Raw genomic sequence first — 20966 nt, forward strand, 5'->3', positions numbered from 1 at the left:
CTGTATGACGGGACATAGCCAGTCGGTCGGCCCCAATAGTCGATTGAGGAAATGAAGCATTTTGGCTCGCAATTTTTTCGTCCAGCATGGATTTACTTGAAATTTTCACAGAAGGTAAGGAATAGTCTAAGGATCATTTTCTATATCATGCCGCTATCATACGCTAAAACCTTGGAGGTGGTTGCCACCCCATCTCGGGGCTGGGAATTTTTATTACATTTTAACCATGTAATTCGATGGAAAAAGTGATTATTCTGTTTTTACATTTTCTTCGTAAAACTAATATTTTTCGAGTTATACGCGCTTGAAAATAACAGTTTTTCGACGAAAAAATTGACTTTTTTTAGAGGGTTTTTTGAGAATACCTCGAAAAATATGCATTTAATCAAAAAAACTGTAGATAATTGTATCTTTTAGTAACACAAACCAAATTCTTTTCCAATAATATCTTTGAGACCAATACAAACCGAGATACGGCATGTTAAAGGTTAGCTTTTTTCGTCAAATGCATAATTTGAAATATTCAAAGCCAAATTATGGGAAAAATTTGCATTTTTCGAGGAAAACTTAAATATAATTTTTTCAAGTATACAATTAGACCTTTCAAAAAAAATAATAAAAAGTTTCTAGCATAAAAATTAAGCGACTTATAATCAAAAAGATGCCGGTACCTGCTTTTCTCTACGAAAAAATCAGTGAAAACAACCCCCAACTACCTTCCAAATTCAAAATTGGTCTTCACCTTTCTGTAGTTCCTTTTATATTTATATTATCAATACACTCAAGCAGTTTGATCTATTTAAAAAGCCTAATTTTGAAAAAATTGGAGTTTAAAAGAAAATTGATTTTTGCAATTTGGTATTTTTCACCTTTTACTTCAAAATATCTCCGAAAATACTGAAGATACGAAAAAAAGTATAAATCACTAAATTGTAGTTTTTTAATGACTAAAATTATCCTGTGCATATATTTTTATTACAGTGAACAGTTAGCCAGATATAGCTGTTTAAACCTCTATTTACCAGCACACACACCCCCTTATTCGAGCCCTTTAAACCCGCCCCAATTAAAAACTAAGGGATCTTACGGAATTTAATTTGCACAGTCTTATAGCTCTTTAAAAATCATACAAAATCATTTTTGAAGAAACTTTTTATCGCCAAAAATATATAGAATATTTTTCGAGGTATTCTCAGAAAACCCTCTAAAAAAGTCGATTTTTTCGTCGAAAAACTGTTATTTTCAAGCGCGAATAACTCGAAAAATATTAGTTTTACGAAGAAAATGTAAAAAACATGTTTTTCTTAGAATCACTTTTTCCATCGAATTACATGGTTAAAATGTAATAAAAAACTTCCACCCCCGAGATGGAGTGGCAACCACCCCCAAGGTTTTAGCATATGATAGCGGCATGGTATAGAAAATGATCCTTGGACTATTCCCTACCTTCTGTGAAAATTTCAAGTAAATCCATGCTGGACGAAAAAATTGCGAGCCAAAATGCTTCATTTCCTCAATCGATTATTGGGGCTGACCGACCGGCTCTGTCCCATCATACAGCTGACCGACTATAATAACTTTTATTTATATTTAATTTAGAATGTGTGTACTGATTTTCAGCCTTAGTAAATGGATTTAATTACCTTCGTAGGAAAGCAACTTTGATACCCTCTCAGTAACCCCTATTCTACGTTTCGCTTGACCGACCGCAGTATGTTTCTCTACACACTCACAGTAATGAACTGTGAAAAATCTAGCTTTAGTAAATTCAAAGAGATTTTTCAGCGCTGCCTCTTGGTCTATTATTTTACACGGTCAAATCCTTTATTTTGGGAAAGGCGAGACCCAAGCGATTCCATTTTCAAACAAATAAATATTTAAAAAAATTATGGTAGGTAAAGGCATTTAATAAAATATTAAATGCCTTTACCTAAATGCCTTAATTAAATGTTAAATGCCTTTACCTACCTTTATTTTGCTATTTCAATGTGATCAACACCGAGAAAGTTGTCCGCAGTTTTGGATTGAAGAGACGAAACAGTTGCAGAAGCACCTATACTAAATTTACAATCAAGATGCAGTAGAAATAAACAAACCAAGACACGTTAAATGCTACTAGGAGCACTCCCGAATCATAATTTACAAAGTATAAACATTGGAAATCATGATTTGGGATTTACAATTCTATATACATTGTAAATTATTATTCGGGAGTGCTCCTAGTAGCATTTAACATGTCTTGGTTTATTTATTTCTACTGCATCTTGATTGTAAATTTAGTGTAATGTTTGGTATGAAGTGATATGGTTGAAGATCGCAAAATAATATAGTTAGCTCCTTGCTTATTTAGGTAGTTTATCTCACGGTGCAAAATATGCAAACATTATTAGTGATTATGCATTATGATTATGGATGCACCGCCGAATGCTAAGAATAAGCTGGACCATCAGAGCTCCGAATGAAGTAGTACTGGAAATAATGAACACACGTCCTCATCTGGTCAATACAATCAAAATTAGAAAGACGTCATATCTAGGACACATAATGCGCCATGGGGAATTTGAGCAGCTCCAGGTAATATTAAAAGGCAAAATCTAAGGTAACACTATACCTCTTTTATCTTCTGAAGAAAGAAAAAACCCGGACTCCGAAACATCAGAGATTGGATCCGCACAACAGGGAATGACTTAACGCATCAAGTCCAGAACAGAGAAATTTGCCATATTGATCGCCAACCTCAATAGAGAGAAGGCACTTAGGAGGAGAATGCAAATATACGATTATCCATATTTATATATTTTTTGCACGATTTATCATTTTTGACTGTTTACCGTGACAGATTTTACGTCAGTAGGTGACATTTACTAGCAACTCGACGGTAAGTAATCCAACTCGACGGTAAGTACTCCAACTCGACGGTAAGTAATTCACTTACCGTCGAGCTAAAAAATCTCTTAATTTCAATTTATTTTTTGAAAGAATAAAGAAAACTAACGAATTATTTATTAATATTGAAACTTATGGTACAATTTGTTAAATTATTTAATGAAATCCCACTTGTTTGGGCTGTGGTTTCACTTCTAACAGAAACTCCTGCAGAATCGCATACATTAGTAGTATCCAACATTTTTTCTCTTCAAATACGCGATCAAAGTTGAAAACTTGGAAATATCAATGCCATCATAAAGAAAAACGGTGGATTTAATCATTGAATATTCTGCCCAGAGGCTTCCAGGAGCTTTCAACTGCATATGTCTTGAACGAAATATGCCAATAGAGTCTTTTCTTCGATTCTTAAATTCTTGCCTTCGCACCATTTTTTAAAACTTTGGTAGGTATTTTGATAACGGATTTTGGATTTTTCGGGAATAATTGCGGAACACCCTTCTTCCCAAGCCCGTTCAATTTCTTCAAATTCACTTTCGCTCATATTTTAATTTATAATAATCAAAATTGTACTTAAAATTATTGACAACTAAATAAAAACTCAATTCTCCATTGTTGTTATGCACCCTAGTTACTACCTAACAACCAAAGTATCTATCTTGATAAAATGAATGAAACTAGTCAATATGACGAAAATGTTTAATTTTATAATTTATAATGGTATCAATCGTGCAAAAAACGTTATAAGCATGTCGAACGTTAAGGGTAACCGATCTCAGACAATAATTGGAGTCGTCGCTCCACTCCTCCTCCAAACAATTGTCTTCGATCGGTATAAAACCCTTACCGTTCTCCATACTTAATATACTATTATGTTTTCTAAATTTGTTAGTTCATGTTAGCCATCAACGACATACATGTATTTCGCGCCTAATTGCTTGTTAAAAACGTATACATTATTTTAATTGTTTTTTTTTTTTTTGATAAATGGAGTATAGATAATTTAGGCGCTTATCAAGCACTGAGACTTTTTAGAAACTAATGTCATATTGAATTATTTAGATTCGAATATGAGGCTTAAACCTTTTCTTAATAAAGAAACTGGTGCTACAGATGAATTCAGAGAATATTTTGGGTTGGTCACATCACTAACATGGAAGTCCTTACAAAAATGGGAAAAGAGTGCGTTGAACAATTTGAACACAATTCAAATAACCAAGTCGCACGTATTTTTTAAACATGTGTTAATTTCTGGATTACCTTGAGAGAACCACTTATACAGACTGTTTCAATTGGTTTTACAAGTAAAAGCTTATTTCAAAAGAAACTAGAAAGATGAGAAATTTCTTAGGTTCAAAATTTGAGAACTTGGTATAACATGAAACTATGAAAGTTTCGTATAGAATTGCGTTATGTGCTACTTGCTTGATGACGATGACCAATAGTATCCGGAACGTATAAACACCCAAAGAAGACATATCTTATTGTTGTTTTGTAATTTTATAATTATATTGAACAATTATCATATTGAACAACAAACATTTTTATCAATTGCCTTGTGATAAAAAAACTAAAACAAAAGCAAGCAGCAGGTCCAGACAAAATCACAAACGAGCTAATAAAACGAGGCGGAAATGAACTACAACGAAAAATATACGACCTAATAATAAGGATTTGACAAGAAGAAACAACGCCCGAAGAATAGGAAACAGAAAACAGGATGGATATTTCCTATTCTAAAGAAAGGTGACACGACACAACGCAACAACTATAGAGGACTAACATTGTTAAACAGCTGCTACAAAATATTGACCTCAATAAGCAGACAAAGACTCACAAAATACATTGAAACTAAAATAGGAGACCACCAGCAGGGGTTTAGAGAGGGAAAGTCAACAATAGACGCAATACACATAAGCACGCAGTCAAGTGTTACGAACATAATATCGACTTGCACATCCTGTTCACAGATTTCAATCAAGCATTTGACAGTCTAACAAGACTCGACCTAATGAAAGACATGAAAACCTAGGTATCCCAAAGAAACTTATAAAGCTTACGAAAATGGCATGGAAGGATCGACGGCAGTAATAATAACAGATGACGAAATCACCAAAAATGCAGAAATACCGAAATAAAAGGTAGGTACAATTATAACACCAATGTCGCAACTTATGGCGTATGCTGAAGCCATATCTAAACAGTTTAAAGGAAGAGTTTGCGAAGTTGTGCAAGGAAGCATCCAAAGGGGTTTAGCAATAATTAATCAAAACAAAATACCTAATATACTCAAAAAAAAAAAAAAGATTTAATGTGACAAGTTTAAATTTTAGTTAATGAGTTTGAAAAGGTAGAACACTTTAAATATCTTGGGGTCTCAGTTAATGGAACTAATGATAGAAACATATTTATCAATGAAAGGATCCAGGCAGGAAACAGAGCCTACTGGAAATACAATAACTTCCTCAAAGATAAGAAGCTTACTCAGAATACTAAACTGAAAATTTACAGAGCAGCAATTAGACCAGTAATCACATACGGTGCTGAAGTAATGTATCGGACATAGAAAGATGAAAAAAGATTGAGGATCCTAGCGAGAAAAGTAATTCGGAGGATAGCAGCCCGGCTAAACTTAGGTAATAATGAATTTGGAAAACTGATGAATTACTAAGTAAGAGAACTTTTGAAAGGAGAAGACATCGTCAGATTTATAAAGGCGAAGAAACTCAGATGCATGGGACGTATAGAAAGGAGAAATCCAGGAGCAGTTATCAAGAAAATCACCAAATAGAGACCAGTATCAGGCAGATCACAAGAAAGACCGAAAACCAGATGAGAAAACCAGATAGTTGAGAACCTTAAGACGATAGGAGTTAGAGAATGGGTAACCGTAAGCAAGAACAGGAACGCATGGAGAGAAATTGTAGAAGATGCCGAGTCACACAACCAATTGTATAACCAAATGTTAATGCGGAGTTATTCCCCACAACAAACGAATCGGAAGAGCCCAAAGAGGGCGGCAATCACTCCGCTAGGAGTGTAGACGTGTAGAGTCATTACCATTTATTACCTATTTTTTATATAAAGTAAATAATACTCAAAAATTAAATAATCATACCTTGAACTTAGTTAGAAATTCTTCTCTGCCAGTTTTTCGCGATAGTTATTAACTGATCACTGATCACTATGTTATAATTACTTTTTACAAGAATCCAACTCGTTAATTTTAGGGATTATTTTTAAAACCCGATGTGAACTGCCGTTCAAAATCTTAACGCAACCATCCTACCCTACCACGGGAACAGCGCGAGTGAAGATAAATAATTGGTAACGACTAGATTATCAACAATTATCTATAAAAATATGTAAAGTAATACTACCAATCACTTCTCACAGGATTTTTAAAAACTAAACTTTGTTGAAATTATACAGATAAATCGGCTGTACATGGAGAAGGTACTTAGGAAATGAATAACATGTTTTTAATGTATTCTTGAACAATTTAATAATATTAGTTGTTAACAAATATTTTTGGTATAACATTATGATTTATGTAGGTATTTACGAGGTAAGTCTATTTTTATGATATGAAATCTATGCTCTCATAACATGACCCAAATGCTGCAATCTTCTTATTTTGATTATATTCAAAATTTCCTTCTTTCTCATTCTTTTCAAAACGTCGTTCTTGGTAATTTTATCCACCCAGCTTATTTTTAAGACTCTTCTATAAGCCGACATCTCAAACATTTCTAATCTTCTAGCTTTTACAGAAGCCACTTGCAGAAGGCAGATATCTCGAACTTCGTCAAATGCCTTGATATAATAAAGGAACATATTTATAACGGCTTGTTAACAACCACACATCTTTGTACCAATACATAAGGGTAATCAACGCCTCCGTTGTACCCATTGCGTTTCTGAAGCTAAACGTTACCAATATCTTGCTTAAGTTTCCTGGAAATCATTTAATGTATGATTTTCAAGAATATTTTGAAAGCGTGGCTCATTAAGCTGATCGTACGATAGTCACTGCACCCTCTAGTATTAGGTTTTTTGATAAAGTTATGAACTTCCGCTTAAACCATTTTTTTTATAAAGACGCCTTTATCATACATAATACATATATGGTGTTGTACAAGTATTTTAGTATTTCTATTTAATCTTCCGTGATTCCATCCATCCTATAATAGATCTACAGCCCAATTCGTGCCTTGGCCTCCCTTTTCTGTGATTAGTATAGTGATTTCTGCTAGTATCTCGTCAGGGACTGCAGCTTTATGTTTTGCCAATTTTACTGCATGTATGACATCTTTGATTATATTTGACCCAGTTTCGCTACGGTTTTATAGTTCTACGTCTATTATTTGCATCTCTCTCTCTCTCTCTCTCTCTCTCTCTCTCTCTCTCTCTCTCTCTCGTTTCAGCTGCGCTCAGGACCAAGACTTTTGATGAATTCGCGCACATATAAATTTACTCCCAACGCTCCTAAAGAACTATAACTTCAAAAAATTACTTACTTTTACAAAGTAGAATTAGATTGTCTTGGACCGAAAATGTATGTATCTTCAGAACCAGAACTATACACTCTACCCACTTGGCTAAACTATTCTATGAACTTCCGTTAACACCAAATCTAGCCCACTACCAGATATATTGTAAATAAAAACATGTCAGTAGATATACTCTTATTAGGATATTATTTCGATAACTTCCTATGTTGTTAAACACAGATCTTAAAGACTACTTCCGATCCCAGAGGTGATCGGTGACTAATGAGCTTCATCCGACCCTGTAAATGGTAGAATTTATAGCTTGCATTGTATAAATTAATTATTACCTTTTACAACAACCAAACATGTAGAAATCGATTAATAAGTTGTAGGAGATTTATTAATATGCATAGAAGACGGAAATATAGTCATTACTAGGTTGTATGTTTGGCATGCAACACGATCTTGACAAGACTAGCACGTGTATGATTTGAAGTGAAAATTGTTATGGAAACTTTGTTGCTTTGGCCTTTATTTTTTGACTACTAGACGTACGCCTGTCATATCTGTATCTATAGTGATATGTCTTATGGTTCCGCTAACCACCTGTTAATTAACCATGGTCCACATTTTACGTTTTTTTTTATTCTGGCTACATCTTGATTTTAATTTTTCACTTGTATTTTACTTTATTGTGTCCGGACAATAGAGTTAGAAGAAGAAGAATGTCACATCATACAGGTATATGCACCGGTAGAAGGAACAGAGCATGAAAAAACAGAACTATTCTATGATGAGATACAGAAACTTATTGATGAGATACAAGAGGAAAGCAAAAACATCATTTTACTAGGAGACTGGAATGCACGAATAGGAAATTATGAAAATATGGCATCAGGCTGCTTGGGAAGGTATGGAGAAGAGACGATAAATAGAAATGGTAGAAGAATGATAAGTTTCTGCCAAATAAATGACTTGTTTATAGGTAATTCTTTCTGGTATCAACCGAGAAACGAAAAATATGCATACGTAGCAGAAGAAAGAAATGCGAGAAGCATAATTGACTACATAGTATATCCTCGAGGCGCAGAACTAACGATACAAAATATAAAAACAGAGAACGAAGCCGAACTCGGTACCCAACACAGACTAGTGACAGCAGAGATAAACATGAAACTAATGGAAATAATAGAGAGTCCTGAATATACAAGAATAGCAATACATAAGATGAAAAATATGGAAATGAGGAAGTTATACCAAAGAGAGACAGATAAAATACTGGAACAGCATGAAAACAATGAGGAAATATGGAATATGGAAGGGAGATGGAAAAAATTGAGAGACACGTTATGGAACACTGCAAAACAAGTATGTGGAATCAGAAAGAATGGGAAGAATAATAAAAACTGGATGGTGGAATAAGGAAATATAGCAAGCTATAAAAAGAAGACAGAAATGTGGAAGCGATACATAAACACAAATGAAGAGCAAGACAGAGACTAATACAGAAGACAGAGAAATATAGTGAAAGAACTAGTAAAAGATGCGAAGAAGAAGAGCTGGAAGGAATTCGGTGAAGAATTGAACGAACGTTTTGGGAATAACAATAAACAGTTTTGGTATAAAATAAGAAGCATGAAAGGAACAAAAAGGAAACAAATAAGAGGAATTAGAAATGAGCGAAATGAATTGAAAACAAACATACAAGACATACTAACCATATGGAATAAGCACTATAAAGAAAAATTCGAGGCAAGTAACCAACAAAATGAGGAGAGAGGACAGCAGGCAAGAGAAGTGGACAGAGACAATCGAGGAGACGAAATTCATATCAAAGATATTGAAGAAGGATTGGCAAGAATAAAGATTGGAAAAGCGGGAGGTGCCGATGACATAGATCCGGAGATGATGAAGTACGTGGGAGAACGAGGCAAGCTTTGGCTACTGGAAATAATGAGGGAAGCATAGAGAACAGAAAAGATACCGGAAGACTGGGAAGAAAATTTATTGATACCAATACACAAGAAAGGAGATGAAGCGGAATGTGATAACTATAGGGCTATATGCTTATCATCAGTGGCATATAAAGTCTACACCGGGATAATATAAAGGAAGCTCAGGAAAGAACTGGACGGAAAACTAGAAGAAGAACAAGCGGTTTTTAGGAAAGAAAGAGGAACAACAGATAATATATACATACTGAGAAATATAATTGAAGGGAAAAACGAAATAGGAGAAGACTTATATATTACGTTTATAGATATTAAAGCTGCTTTTGATTATATAAATAGAGAAGTAATATGGCCAGTAATGGAAGATCTGCAAATCCCGCAAAAGATAGTAAGCGTGGTAAAAAGTACATATAGAAACGTACTTGCTAAAGTACAAATAAACGGAAACAGATCGCCAATAATAAACCTAAGGAGAGGAATAAAACAAGGGGACAGTCTCAGCCCAGTTTTATTTATATTAGTAATGGATAGAGTAACGAAGAGCGCTAAAAGAAGGTCAAGGCAATTACAGTCAATAATAGGGTACAGGAATTTAGTACCAGTGAGAATGGAGGGAATACTATATGCAGATGACTTAGTAGCAGACAATAAAGAGAAAATGCAAAAATTAATCGAAAAAAGCAAATAAGATCTACTATGCACTAAATAAAACAATATTTGGAAAGGAAGAAATAGATAAAGAAATAAAACTGAAGGTATACAACGCAATATCTGTACCAACTTTAATATATGCAAGTGAGACATGGGTAAACAATGCAAAAATAGACAGTACAATAAACGCAGCGGAGATGAAGCAGCTAAGAGAAATAGCAGGAAAAACGAAATTGGACAGAATAAGAAATGAAGATATTAGACAAAGACTGAAACAGGAATCGATAATAACCAAGATACAAAAAAGAAAATTAAAATGGTATGGACCAGGGAAGACTACCAAAGCAGGTGATGGAATCGAAAAGATGTGGTAAAAGAAGGAAAGGGAAGCCAAGGAAGAGATGGATCGATCATATTATAGAAATTGGACAGGAAAAAGGAAAAACACATCAACAAATGAAAGAGTTAGTAAAGGACCGCAAGAAATGGAAGAGATGGATAGAAGATGAATAAAACCTCCGACGCCCCTGAGGGGCATAAGGAGTTTCGAGAAAGAAGAGAAGAGAAGAAGTGTCCGGACATGTCATTTATAGAATTTCGGTCCAGTATCGGGCTACGTCGGTCCCATCTTTGTTGGCGAGGCACCAATCTTCGAGGATACAGCGATGATGACAGTTTCTGCATGTAAGAAGATGTTCCATATATTCTGTATTTCTTCATAGTCGCAATTCGCATCACCTTGGTCTATTTTCCTCTATTTTACCATGTTTGATTTTACTGGAGCGACCCCTGTTCTTATCCTATTCATAGTTTTCCACGTTTTAAAGTCTAGTCTGGAGATTGGTCGGTCCATAGGGCATGTCGCTCGCCCGCAATCTGTTTAATTTTCTGTATGAGCTCTGCAATACCTCTGCGTATCGAGGGTTCTACAAATCCCGCTGCTCTATAGAGATTTGACAGTGGCGTTGGTTTCATGCACCCCGTTACTATCCTGCATGTCTCATTTAGCGCAGCATCAACTTGTCTGGTGTAGGCAGATCTGCCCCAAACAGGGCACGCATATTCAACAGTTGAAAAGCACAGTACCTGTGCCGTTGTTCTTAAAACACCAGGATATGCTCCCGATTTACTTCCCGTTAGCTTTCTAAGGATGCTGTTCCTAGTTGTTACTTTCCCTCCCGTTTTTATGAAATGTTGTCTGTAAGTGAGGGACTGGTCCAGAGTTACTCCAAGACAAATAGGTTGGTATGTGTGTTCTAATTTTAATGTATTACATGGTATTACCATTCCATTCAATTTGGAGTTTTCGCTTGGCTTCCTTTGCGGGAAGGTGGAAGGCGCAGACTTTGGTTTTAGAAGGCTTGGGTCTCAGGGAATTCTGCAGGTAGTATGCTGTCATTGTTTTTAAGGCAGTTTCTCCTCCACTTATTCAAAATGATTTCCTATACATTGTGAGATCGTCAGCATAGAGGTTCGTCAGTTGTGAAGCTCTATGTCAACGTGATTGTTACTCGGTCCCTTAGCATTGGGTATTGGCCAAGTCGAGAATAACTTACACTTGCAATACATCAGATATCAGTTTTAAATATACATAACCTTAGGACACAAATATTTACCATTTGTATAAAGAGTAGATACTTTAACAAAAACTATACCTAAAGAACCGCAATGCATCTATTAGTTCGAGTGGAAGGGTGGTTCAGAGCCCACTCATATTGAACCTAACCTAAGCTAATTATACCTAATAAAAGACTAAGATTTAAGTTCCTTAAGAAATCATAGTTTTGACCAATGAATATACAATGCGCCCATAAAGTAACGCATACATTAATTTATTATTAGCCAAATTAACAACATTATTAGAAATTCCCGAAACAGGCCGGTTTTTATTTTTAAATTATAATTTTTTGGCATATACAGGGTGTTAGTAAATAAGTATGAAAAATTTTAAGGGCTAATTCTACATGAAAATTTAATGCCAGTTTGCTCGAGAAACATATGTCCGCAAATGCTTAGTTTCGGAGATACGGGGTGTTGAAATTTTTATTTCAAACTGCCAATTTATTTATTTCTCTAAGACCAGTTGAGCTATGAAAATGAAATTTGGTGAGTTTTAGGAGGTAGTTATTACGAATTTTATGACATACAATTAAGAATTTTGTATTCATCATTGGCGCGCCTACGGGTAATCGTCTGAATGATTTTAAAGAAAAAAATAGTACGCCACTGAGATATTTCGAATTAGAAATTATTTTTAAATTCCACGTCTAATTTATGATAAAAAACCTTTCTTGCCTTTTTTTCATATGATGCACCGTTTTTATTCAGAAAAATAAAACATCTTGGCGCATATTTTTCATTTCTTAATACATCATCAAGAACTATCCAATATAATAATACTAAACTAGAACAATAAGAGAAAATATTACTAATATCATTTCAACTAGGTGCAAAGCTGCAAGAAATGTTTAAAATGATCTCCTTTACAGATAACAGAAGAATTTTATATTCATCATTGGCGCGCGTACGGGTAATGGTCTGAATTTTTTGAAGAAAAAAATAGTACGCCACTGAGATATGTCAAACTAAAAATCATTTTTGAATTCCTCGTTCAATTGACGACAAAAAATCTTTCTTGCCTTTTTTTCATATGCGGCGCCGTTTTTACGCAAAAAATTAAACATCTTAACGTTTACAAAGTATTTGAACTAAGGTTCTATGCATATGGAAACTACCTCAAATACTTGGTAAGTGTTAAGATGTTTTATTTTTTTGTATAAAAACGGCGCCTCGTATGAAAAAAAGGAAAGAAAGATTTTTTGTCGTAAATTGAACGAGGAATTCAAAAATGATTTTTAGTTTGACATATCTCAGTGGCGTACTATTTTTTTCTTCAAAAAATTCAGACCATTACCCGTACGCGCGCCAATGATGAATATAAGATTCTTCTGTTATCTGTAAAGGAGATCATTTTAAACATTTCTTGCAGCTTTGCACCTAGTTGAAATCTTACTAGTAATATTTTCTGTTATTGTTCTAGTTTAGTATTATTATATTGGATAGTTCTTGATGATGTATTAAGAAATGAAAAATACGCGCCAAGATGTTTTATTTTTCTGCATAAAAACGGTGCATTATATGAAAAAAAGGCAAGAAAGGTTTTTTATCATAAATTAGACGTGGAATTTAAAAATAATTTTTAATTCGAAATATCTCAGTGGCGTACTATTTTTTTCTTTAAAATAATTCAGACCATTGCCCGTAGGCGCGCCAATGATGAATACAAAATTCTTAATTGTATGTCATAAAATTCGTAATAACTACCTCCTAAAACTCACCAAATTTCATTTTCATAGCTCAACTGGGCTTAGAGAAATAAATAAATTGGCAGTTTGAAATAAAAATTTCAACACCCCGTATCTCCGAAACTAAGCATTTGCGGACATATATTTATAGAGCAAACTGGCATTAATTTTTCATGTAGAATTAGCCCTTAAAATTTTTCATACTTATTTACTAACACCCTGTATATTATACTAGTGGCGTCATCCGTCTGGGCGTGATGCCGTAATCGATGATTTTTTTAAATAGGAATAGGGGTCATGTGATAGCTCATTTGAAAGGGTATTCAATTTTCTATTCAGTAATATAAATATTAACATAATTATCTATACAGGGTGTCCAAAAAAATGTTTTTTTTGTTAAATTAATTGACACAAAAAGAAGAATGTATGTAATTTATTTAATTCTAAATACATTTTAATGCTGTCAGAAAACAGAAAAAAGATTTATTCGAAAAATAAACCTTGATTTTAGCTTACATGAAATGTTCAAACTGCAAAGAGGCGGGTGGGTGGCAGTTTTAACATTGAATTTAAGCGAGAAAGAATATTTATTTGTCAAATAAACATTTTTTTCCTGTTTTCTGACAACAGTAAAACGTATCTTGGATTAAATAAATTACATTCATTCTTCTTTTTGTCTCAATTAATTTCATTAAAAAATATTTTTTGGACACTCTGTATAAATAATTATTTTAATGTTTATATTACTGAATACCCTTTCAAATGAGATATCAGATGACACCTATTCTCATTAAAAAAAATCATCGATTACGTCATCACGCCCAGATGGATGGCGTCACTAGTATGATATATATGCCGAAAAATCGTAATTTAAAAAATAAAAATCGACCTGTTTCGGAAATTTGTAATAATGTTAATTTAGCTAATAATGAATTTATGCGATACTTTATGGACGCACTGTATAGCTTCCGTAGGGCCGAAATGAATAGAGAAACTTATTAAAATATGTTTGAATTAAATGCAGTCACATTTTGCAATGTGACTGCATTAGATAATAACGTTTTAATGAGTAAGTAACCAGCATGGATCTTGTTCTTCTTAGCCTTCTAACGTCCAGTTTTGGAAATAGGCCTATCCCAACTCCTTCCATCAATCTATATCCTGAGCAACTTACTTACAGTTTGTTCCGACTTTTTGATATCATCAACCCATCTCATCCGTGGTCTCCCTCTTGCTCGTCTACCTTTGAAAGGTCTCCATTGTTGTATTGTGGCTGTGGCGTTCTAACGTTGGTCCATTTGTCCAGCAGCGTTGACTGCGAAGCTCCATTTTCCCAACATGGGTGAGTTAGATTTTTTAAACCATTTCAGTTACTATGAGGTAAGTTTTCTCCTAGTAACTGAATTGAACTTAGTAAACATTCCATTTAAGTCTGCGTAATTCATATAATTATACAAAGACTCCGATAATATAAATGAAATATTTTTCACTTTTATAGACTAAGAGCCGGTATAGGTGAAATTTGCTAATCGTTTTAGGCACGATAACAGTCGATATTGTTCGTCCGCTATAACTTTTCCCATGCGTCACGATTCATTTTCAAACAAATTAAGTCAAAACATAAAGTGAAACGTACGCCGATGTGTGTAGTACATAGTATACAGTATACAAAATGTAGATACACATCGATGTTCGTTTCACTTTATGTTTTGACTTAATTTGTTTGAAAATGAATTGTGACGCATGGGAAAAGTTATAACGGACGAACTATCACTTAAATATACCTACTAGTAGAACCTAAAAGAAAGCGTATGAACACTGTGCCTTTTTAATGGTATATGCGTCGACAATGGCGCATCAAACTTTCCACTTATGGACGGGATAAATAAATTAAAAGGTATCCTCCCTCAGTCACAGAATTCAATTTTCTTCATATTTTTAAGTTCTATGTGATTAAAAAATAAGTCTCAGCGTAATTTTAACCCACCACTTCCTTCCCCCTTCCCCCACCATCAGAAGTTTCATTTTTAGTTTTTATTTTTCTTAGATGGGATGCAATCAATTTTAAAATTTAAAAAAATTCGCTCCTAAAGCTTTCACAAAATAGGTATATCAATTTTTTATAGACCTGTAGGTTTTGTGTACATAACATCAACATTTTTTTTCTTGGAAAAAAGCGCATAACTTTTTTTTGGAGTCGACTCCAGGTGTATTTTTTTATTTTCTTTTTTTTTATATTCTTAAGGATTTTTTTCAGATTTTTCCGTAAGGATCGCCACCTTCAAAAATCCGAAAAACTGGTTTTTAAGGGGTTTTGAGGATTTTTCCTATTTTATAGGCTTCAAAATATATCAAATCATTGTTTTTTATAGTTTATAATATATGTAAATTGAATTAACTAAGTCCTTTAGAACATTTAAAAATGGGAGAAACATGTTCAAACCCCCCAACAAACCAAGTTGTATTGGATTACTGAAGGAGGCAAACCTAACGAAAATATCTGAAAAAATTAGAAATAATATAGTGTTTGATAAAATACACAAAATAAAAAAATAGACCTGCAGCGAACTACAAAAAATGGTTATACGCTTTTTAAAAAAAATAATTTTTTTTGAGGTATTGTACAACTCCACCTACGGTTCTATAAAAAGAGACATATTTTGTGAAAGCCTCGAATATGTGTGTGAATTTTTTGGAATTTTATAATTGATTGCATCCCACCTAAAAAAAATATAAACGAAAAATGAAGTTTTTGGTGTTGGGGTAGGGGGAAAGGGGTGTAGACTAAAATTATGCTGAGTCTTATTTTGAATTACATAGAACTTTAAAAGAAATTAAACATATTAAATTATGGGAGTGAGGGAGGGTACCTTTTTAATTTACGAGCATTTTTATCTCGTCCATAAGTGAAAATTTTAGTATGTGCTACTAAAAAGTGACGGCTTAGTGTTCATACGTTTTCTTTTAGGTTATATTTAAGTTATAGACTTTTATCGTGCCTAAAATGATTATCAAATGTCACATATACCGGCTCTTAGTTATATGAATAATATCTCAATAGTTTTGTCTCTGGTAATATCAATCTTCTTTCTTATGACTTCGAAATCTTTTCACGTAATAGCTTTCCGTGCATTTATAAGAAAATTCGCTTTGTGTGAAATAATTTTAAATGTGTGTGGGTATTAATCGTATCACAAGGATTTAACGCCTGATGCTTGATTCACACACTTAAGATAGTAATTATACAAGTTACGAACTTCCATCTATTACCAAATTAATTTTAACGAATATCGCATAGATCTAATTAAGGAAGTACGCCGTCTTTAGTCATGTAATGATTCACTTTGGCGGGAATCTCTTCAATTAAATAAATTAGAAGATTATATTTTAGTTTTTTATTTTGGTCCATGTTTCGAGACTGTTCCCGTATGAAAAATTTTCGATTTGCGGATTCCTCTTCAAAAATGTCCCTTTTAAGCAAATCAGAAGGGCGCCGGCCGAAATTTTTTAAACAATTTTTTAGAACAAATTCAAAAGTTCACCTTTTTGCTCCGGAAAATAATTTATAGGTAGTTTCGAGCAATAAACAAAACAAGATCTCTTGATTTTTCTCAAAAGTGATAAGTTTTAAGTTATAAGCGATTTAAAATCTGATAAATGCGAAAATATGCTTTTTTGAGACTTTAAAACTCATATGTAAATTATTATTTTTGAGGTTGCCAAGTGAGGTTGTCATTAAATTTCAAGATTCTGAGGAGTAATCGGGGCTTATTTTAATATAGACCGTTGTTTTTTAATTGTTAATTATGCGCATCCACTCGACTTTCAATCCTTCCAATATGATTGGCATATTTAATTAGCACATTGCCAATAATTAATGGAATACAGTGAACTCTCCCTTGAACGGACAGTAGTCGTTCCGCATAAAGTGCCCGTTGAAGAGAAAAATAAAACATATTATATTATGTATTTTCAAATTATTAAAAATAAGTGCATGTATATATGTATGTATATGTAATAATGTTTTTAACCGTCAAACTTTTGGTGAATAAAAACTTAATTGTGTTTCTCTCTGTAAGAAAAGGAACTTTATTATTTTACGTACAATATTAACGATTTACAAATACATTACCTGTAAGAAAAGAAACAACATTTAAAGCTTATATTCTAGATTCTAATTTATTCTAAACAGGTAACAAATATTATTTCAATAATGGAACATAATTAATTGTCACTGTCAAAACACCTCACAAGTCATAAGTCAACATAAAAATAAGAAGAAGAACTTAATGTTTTGACAGTGGCGTAACAAAATGAGAATATAAATAAATATTAAAGAAAAAATAAACAATAGTTTTTCTTTACACACATATATATATATATATATATATATATATATATATATATATATATATATATATATATATATGTAACTCGTAAAGTTTGGGGACAGTATCGGTTACTTAATGGTGAGTTTGAGGACATTAGTCAAGTTTGGGGACCGTCCTCAAACTTTTGTTTTGGGAAACGGTTAGTTTGAGGACATGTCCCCAAACTGTTGTGCCTATTGACTATTGGTGATTTTGAGGACATATCTGACAACAGTAATGTTTTTAGAGTATGTAAGTTCTCACGGCTGGAAAGTTCAGGATGGGTGTTGTTTTTTGGGCTTATAAGTAAAAATTGTAATTGGCTGACGTTTAGTCTGGAACTTTATCAGACTTTTTCAAAGTATGGTAAACGTTTGTATTACTAATTTAAAAGTTGTTAGGTCATAAATTTTGTGAATTATAAAACATTATTTATATGTTATTAATTTCACTATGTCCAACCAATATCTTCAGAGCACTAAATTTATTTGCAAAATTGGTTTTACATTACAATCTTAGTTGTTAATAAGCTACCTAGTGGTGTTGTAATACAAATAAGGAACGAAAATTGTCGTGGCCGCGCCAAATTTCAAAAGTTGTCATTTTGAATCGAATTCAGTCATGTCTGGGTTTTAAAGCTATAAGATACCTTATCAAAAATTAAGATACTAATATGTCTGTAAACCTGTATTGACCCAGTTCCCAATATATTTTTTCACAACTGTAGCAGTTAGTGCTAGGTTTGTTCTAGTTTGTTCTGTAACTTTGAAGTTTGTTCTAAAAAATAAAAGAATTATTGAAAAAAATATGTGGCTTTTTAACTTGACATAAACTTGTATGGCCCACTCGAAAACAAATACTTTCCGGAATATTCAAACAGATGATAGCCACTTAGTGCTAGGTTTGTTCTACCTCCCGGCGGAAGCGAGTAATTAGTTTCCCATAAACAAAAAAGTTATTCAACATAAAATGTGGCGCTCCAATTTTACGTAAAGCTGTACTGCCCCATATATAATATAAACGATTAGAGAAAATCTGAATAAACCACAAGTTAGTGCTAGGTTTGTTCTGCATTTTTACCAAAACGTGTAATTTATTCTGCATTAACAAAGAAGATGTAAAAGATAAAATGTGGCGCTCCAATTTTACGTAAAGCTGTACTGCTCCATATATAATCCAAATGATTAGAGAATTGTGTGTAATTTGTTCTGCATAAACAAAAAAGATATACAAGATAAAATGGAGCGCTCCAAGTTTACGTAAAGCTCTACTGCCTCATATAAAATCCGAACGATTAGAGAAAATGTGAGCAAACCACAAGTTAGTGCTAGGTTTGTTCTGTAGTGTTGCCAAAGCGTGTAATTTGTTCTGCATAAACAAAAAAGTTATACAAGATATAATGTGGCGCTTCAATTTTATCTAAAACTGTAGTGCCCGCATAAAGTCCAAACGTTTACGGAAACAATATGATTCGGGGCTCGTATAGCACTAAATACAATGCCTTTAATTTGGTATGTTTTGTTTTTTAAGGTAACTGTTGTTGGAATGTCGGTTAACTCGACAAATGTACAATTTTCCAGACAAAAACCTGGATGGGAGCAAAAAAATTGCTTAAAAACGTAGCAACAATTAAAGTCTCTTCCACAAACGGAACACATAGATATGGTTACATTTATTGCATTTTGCTAATTCTTGATTCCCTTCCTTGACAAATACTGTGTGTCACAGATAAACTGAATTTTTATTGATCCTAAAAAATGCAAGTTTTGCTGCTGAATTTGAAATTTCTCATTATTTCAGTTTTTATTTTGTTATAGATATCGCATCTCGAAAAATGTATCTGTATCCAGAAATTTAGTGTTTCAATATAAAAGTTATTTTAATAACAGCTGTAAAGCTGAATAGCTGAATAATCCCTTGTAAAAACTCTATTGTTGTATAATCATCAGAGTTACCCAAGCTACCAAGACCGGCTTATTGCCAAGTCAACTGTAGGTACATAACATCAGATCAAATAATATGTATTATCATTCAAGCGTAATTTCAAAAGACTCTCATTAGTTTAAGTCTCAACAAAGAAAATGAGCCCAAAATTATAGACTATTTATATTTAGTCAAACTGACTGGACCGGCTGTGGAAATTGTGCAAAAAACGGGAGAAACAATTTGAATTTGGAAAGATCGATCAGGCGCATCTTTAGCGTACTTTTTAGCAATAAAACTCACAAATTTAGATACACTTAAACAGATGTTAGTCAATATGCAGGGTGTTTCAAAAGTAAGGTATACTATTTAAGCGGATTCTTTGGTTTATTTTATATGAACGTATGTCTAAAACGTTTTAAATTTTTAGATACAGAGTAATAAAATAAATAAAAGCGGTAGCTTATTAATAAATATAATAAATTATCATCATCATCAATGGTGCTACAGCCGTATGAAAGAGCCTCGACCTTCCCAAGTCTATTACGCCAGTCAGTCCTACCCATTGCCAACCGTTGCCAGTTTGCTGCGACTATTTTTCTCCCATCCTCATCTACACCATCCTTTCATTTGAGTTTTGGCCTACCCCTATTTCTACTTCCCACAGGTTGTGACATAAGAGCTCTTCTAGAAGGGTTGTTCTGCTGTGATCTTGCTAGATGTCCTGCCCATCTTAATTTTTCTATTCTTATAAGAGATACTACGTCTTTACCACCAAATTTTTGTTTATATCTGTGGTATACCTCGTAGTTGTACCTCATCCTCCAAATGCCATTTTCACAGATGCCACCGAATATTCCTCCGAGGATCCTTCGTTAAAATATAAGCATAAGGTTTTCGTCTGCCTTGGAGATGGTCCATGTCTCTCATTCATATATCAACAATGGTTGTATAAGGGTTTTGTATATGGTTATTTTTGTTTTTTGGCCTAAGTTTTTGCTTTTCATATGTCTACTTAGTCCAAAATAGCATTTGTTTGCTAGGATTATCCTTCGCTTGATTTCTTCCGTCATGACGTTCTCCTTTGTGATCAGGGAGCCTAAGTATGTGAATTTGTCCACCACTTAAAAGTAGAGTTATCAACCGTGAATTGGTGACCGATGTTTCTGGCTCTATTTTTGGGTGTTGATGCCATCATCTTAGTTTTCTTCTCGTTTACTTGCAGGACCATATTTTTTGAGGAGTTTAAGAAGGTGGTATACATTTTTTCTAGCTTGCGTGTTGTGCGAGTAACTAGGTCCACGTCATTTGCATATGCCAAAATTTGGGATGACTTATTAAAAATATTTCCTCTGTTGTCTATTCGGGCATGTCTGATCGCCTTTT

The 20966-nt window shown here is 33.5% G+C and overlaps 2 protein-coding genes across 3 annotated transcripts in view; one reads left to right on the forward strand and one right to left on the reverse strand.

Moving 5' to 3' along the window:
* LOC126878774 (monocarboxylate transporter 3) overlaps nt 1-20966 on the reverse strand; it is a 166859-nt gene that overhangs the window by 84602 nt on the left and 61291 nt on the right. The window contains exon 1 of one of the 2 annotated variants that reach the window (XM_050641671.1): nt 6005-6195. The exons of the other annotated variant lie outside the window; for it this stretch is intronic. The gene's annotated coding sequence lies outside the window, so the exon portion shown is untranslated. Of the gene's footprint in view, nt 1-6004; nt 6196-20966 lie in introns of those variants that run through there. 2 annotated transcript variants of the gene reach the window in all.
* LOC126878775 (uncharacterized) overlaps nt 1-20966 on the forward strand; it is a 103885-nt gene that overhangs the window by 33420 nt on the left and 49499 nt on the right. The gene's annotated exons all lie outside the window — the stretch shown is intronic.

This window comes from Diabrotica virgifera, chromosome 1, assembly GCF_917563875.1.
Source record: "Diabrotica virgifera virgifera chromosome 1, PGI_DIABVI_V3a".
In the NCBI taxonomy this organism is placed as follows: domain Eukaryota; kingdom Metazoa; phylum Arthropoda; class Insecta; order Coleoptera; family Chrysomelidae; genus Diabrotica; species Diabrotica virgifera.